Raw genomic sequence first — 4,962 nt, 5'->3', positions numbered from 1 at the left:
TTTGCATGATGCCATCCTTCAAGATGGATTCTTATGCTTTCAAAGCACACTAGAATTAACATACATGTCGACTTATGCTTTCAGAGCACACTAGAATTAACATACATTTCAAGAATTGGTTTACCCACACTTTCATAATGGGATATGATTTCTAGTTGCAAGTATAAGCACACTATTTGGAGAAAGGTCTTGGCTAGGGAAACGCTTAAAAATGCAAAGAGATTTTTAACAAAGCAAAGCAAAAAACTGATGTAACAACTCATTACTATGTTCAAAAGTTAAAAAGTAATCTCAACAAGTTGAAATTAACAACCCTCTTGAAACAAAGTAATCTCGACACAATGTGTAGAGATCACTTTTGTGGTAGGGAGCTCTTAGTTTCTAAACTCTCTAGAAAAAAAGTAATCTCAACACAACGAGTCGAGATTACTTTTTTTCCAGAGAGCTAGAATCCCTAACTCGCTGGAAAAAAAGTAATCTCAGCACAACATGTCGAGATTACTTTTTTTCCAGAGAGTTAGAATCCCTAACTCTCTAGAAAAAAAGTAATCTCAGCACAATGTGTCGAGATTACTTTTTTTCCAGAGAGCTAGAAATTTTGAACTGTTAGCCACTCCCTGTAAAAAAGTAATCTCTGCACAATGTGTCGAGATTACTTTTTCTCCAGAGAGTTGTTAATTTCTATTTCTCTGGAGAAAAAGTAATCTCGACACATTGTGCAGAGATTACTTTTATGGCAGAGAGTTAGAGCTTTAGATTTGTGTACCATTAACGTAATCTCAACACACGAATAATGCTTGGTTTAAATCAAAATTGAATAAAACTCGTCAAAATTTCCCATTTGTATTAAAAAAAAGCTTGAAATATAATTGTCATAAATACGTCATTACATGGCTTCGACTAGAGGAATACAACAATAGCATCTGACGATGGAAGCTTTGATGCCTAGTAGTTGTTCTCCATTTTCTCGGGTAAGTGTAAAGCAATACTCAACATCTTCTGCACCACCAGATTGGTAAGAAGAGATCACCCCCCCAAAACTCCCAGCTTCATTACAGATGCGAATCACTTGACCCACTAGAGATTGAATGACATTTTCCTTGATGTGTATAGGCTTTACTGGGAGGAGAGCATGACACGTGTGACACGTGGGTGTGATTTGAGAATCCACTAGCAAGGTTTTGGTGCAACAATGTGGACACCAAATACGGGGCCGCTTATCAAAATGGACACGCGATCTCCCCCTTTGGTGCTTGCATCTGAGTTGGCCTGTTTGATGCAATGGTTTGGAAGGTTGGCTCGTTCCATCAAGGTCTATGCTTTGTTGTTCTTCACATGTGCGAACTAGTGGTACGCCATGACCGAGCCGAGTTGCTGTAACGTGGGCTTGTATTTGTTTAATACTTCCTCTGGCAGGGAGATCAATCTTTGTAGGGATCACAAATGTTGAGAGTGTCCCTTTCATGTTTTGCAATTGTTTCCTGATGACTTCAATCTCTTTGGGATCCTTAGAATACACCTCTTTTCGTATAGTTGACAATGCATCCTTGAGGTGGTTGATGAGATCCACCACATCATCTTCCCTCTCTTGTACATTATTGTCACTATCATGTGCTTCAAAATCACGATGCATGGCATCTTTGTAGATGTTGGATGCGTCTTCATGTGCACCATGTAGAAATTCTTTCAAACGAGGAAAGTGAGTCAGTACTATCATTCGAACACCATTAAGATGCTTACATTGACTGTCCCAATCCGGACAATCACAATAATTGCTTTGCAAGCTGACATAATACCATATACTCTCAGTTGTGGCACTTTGAATCTTGAAGAGAAGTGACCCTTCATTTATAACCTGAAAGGTAGATGGTGTGGTTTGAAACCTTTGCAAGATTCTCTCCCCTTCAAGAATTTTTGTTGTCTGCATCTTTGTCCCCCCCCCCCCGAACGCCATATCGCCCAGAGTCAGCTACCATGCAAAGCATGAATTAGACATGAATCCAAACCTTCAACGTATGCTTTGCAATAAACAGAAAAGAGAACAAATTAACTATTTCTTGTTTTTGTTGAAAGAACCTCAAGAGGGTACCACCGATGCGACTTCTAGACTTTGAGTCACCCACAAGCGCATGCAAGAGCTCCAAGATAGATCAATTAATCCGAGCATCCAAAAGAGTATATTTAATATATTGCCATAAGCGCTCCACCAAGTTTGTGGTGTCAACATTTCCATGTCTAAACATTCGTCCAAACCTTGGCCATCGGGTTTTCCACATGCAATCCCGCCCACACCATCCATTAGTAACATAACGAACTATATTTGGGTACGGTGAATACCTCACCAAAAGCTCTTGAAATCTGCCTTCAAAATCTGATTCTGTCACACAATGCATTAAGTTTGACAAATCATTATAAACATCGTCCCTTAACTCCTTTGGAACCTACATTTCAAAACAAACGTGCTTATGTTGTACATCAATTTTTTTATATAGATCAAATAGTTACAATTAAGTAACTTAGCAGTATAATACCTGAGGTAAGAGATTCTCCACCCATGCTTTCTTGGTATGGAACCAACATAGTAGAACACGGCATGCAACCTGATACTTTTTTCCATTGGCGTCAACACTCCAACTATGCGGGTCTTCATCCACGACCTTCGATATAGCCTCTAGTTCTTGTTGTGACTTATCAATCACAATAGCTGACGGACGAATGTGGCCCATCCTCTCAAAGACTACAGCAATTGTCAACTTTAAAGCAATGACGTCATGATGACAGCCAGGATCTGTCGTACACAGCATGAACCAAATTGGTAGGCCAACACCTTGTTGGTTTGGCAACACTGCAGCATATAATGGTAAACCATATATGTTTGTTTTAAATGTGTTGTCAATAGCCCATGAGTTATTTGTAGAGAATCGCTTGGCCATTTACAGCATCCAGTCATCTTGGATGATCAAGATAAAAGGCTTATCTTTGTCATTAACTGCCGACGGATTGTATGGTTGGCAATAAACCACCTGCATAATTTGAATGTAAGAAGAAAATAAATTTGAATTACTCTATATGACTTATGACAAAACATTACCTTGTTGGTTTCGCGTAATTTCATAGCCTCCGTATACATAGAAACCCAGTCATCATCTGATACGCGACCTGTATCAACTTGATCACTTAGAGGGTATCCTCTGTATAAAGCAATTTACTAAAGAGGCAAGTCAAAGTGCTACCTCGATAACGCATTTGATAAGACAAGATATTGATTTCATGCGGTATCATAAAGAACCTTTAGATAGTACAATCAAGAAGGGAGGCTCGCTTCATGTGAAATCTTTCTTTTGACAAAGACATAGAAGCAACATATCGAGCATTTCCAACATCAAAGAGATCTTCCATGCAACACTCAATTACGGATGGATGGACGGGCAAGTGATATATATCACTTCTTGAACCTGGAACATGACCACTGTGACTAGTGTTTAGATAAATATGAACATCATTACTCCCATTGGTAGTTATCACTTGTATTTTGAACGGACAACCACATTTCTTTGATGTCCTTGTTCTCTTTTTATCTCCCCTTCGTCGAGGCGCACCACCTCGATGACATATATAATCAATCACAGTTTTTAATGTGCCCGATTTTTTGGAAGAACGGACCATCACTAGCCTTGTCTTGTGCTCGATCATGATGGTCTTTAGGCGCCCCTCTACATCGGACATGTTTGTAGTGATCACATTTGAAGGCTCTTTATTCAGGTACATTCTTTGACGCCATGATCTTGAAGTTGAAGCGTTAGTTGCATTGCTACACCCACAAGCACTTATGTACTCTTTAATGTATATGGTAGATATACCATGCTTCCTAACTTCAATGCACCATTTGGACTTGATGGAAATTAGGGTTTTATTAAACCCTTGGTGTTTTGATCCTTCAACAATATGGGCAACTTTTACAATATCCTCCCAATCTTCAACACACGGAACTCTCATCGGCTTCGAATCTCCCAAATATAAACAAAGCCTTCTATCCTCATCAAGCCCAACATGAAGCTCATCCTTCATCTTGCGCCACTTCTTCAAATCCAACATGTCTCTAGAGTCATAGGTTTTAAGAGTCTCCAATGTTGTGGAGAGGTCACTTTAAAGCACTCTTATCATGTAATTATATGCCTCTCTGTGAAAGGAAAAATATGTTGTGGACACATAGAGATTTGGATCCGGAAATACCTTAACCATTTGATCTTCAAGAGGCCGGCTTTCTCCAAGAGCATCACCTTCTTCATGGAGTACCTCGAAGTCGCCATCAATACTTTCACTACTCGCATCACTTGAATCCTCATCAAACAACTCTTCAAGCATATGATCACCTTCCATGTTTGCTTGATCCCAATCCATCACTTGGTTGTAATTGAGGGTGATTGGATGAGAGAGCACACTTCTTTCCGTCCGTGAGCGTGAATGTTACTCTGTGTGTGTGTGTGTGTGTGTGTGTGTGTGTGTGTGTGTGTGTGTGTACGCGCTCGCAAAGGAGAGGGAAAGAGAGAGGCCAGTTTTTCTGCCCTGTGTCGAGATTACACACAGTGTGCCGAGATTACATACAGTGTGGGTCTCTGCATTACTTTGATGTGAGTCGAGAGTTAAACTCTTTAAAGTAGGTTGAGTGAATGCTGAGCATACTTGCAAGAATCATAAATGGAAGAATGTACTTTAAGCTTCACTTCAATGCACAAATAAAAGGCGCCGGGCCCCGCCGCCGAAAGTGATGGCTGTGCCGAGATTACTTTTTGTGCAGAGATTACAATTGCACGGCGCTGCAAAAATCCACGGTCCTCATTGAATCTTGATCCAACTTTTCACTCCCACCCTTGATCCCTTGAGTTGGACCCCATGTTACATATAGACGAGGGTAGACCACCCTGCTGTCTGAACTACTCAAACTGTGCAAAATTTGCAGAA

At 40.2% G+C, this 4,962-nt stretch overlaps 1 pseudogene; it reads right to left on the bottom strand.

Moving 5' to 3' along the window:
- Nucleotides 1-2,933: 2,933 nt before the first annotated feature.
- Nucleotides 2,934-4,401, bottom strand: LOC147465537 (uncharacterized; annotated as a pseudogene).
- Between the last annotated feature and the right edge of the window lie 561 nt (nt 4,402-4,962).

Source organism: Adiantum capillus-veneris, chromosome 1, assembly GCF_014529385.1.
Source record: "Adiantum capillus-veneris isolate H3 chromosome 1, ASM1452938v2, whole genome shotgun sequence".
Taxonomy (NCBI): Eukaryota; Viridiplantae; Streptophyta; class Polypodiopsida; order Polypodiales; family Pteridaceae; genus Adiantum; species Adiantum capillus-veneris.
Note: the sequence above shows the minus strand (reverse complement) of the source record. Positions and strands in the feature narration are given on the sequence as shown.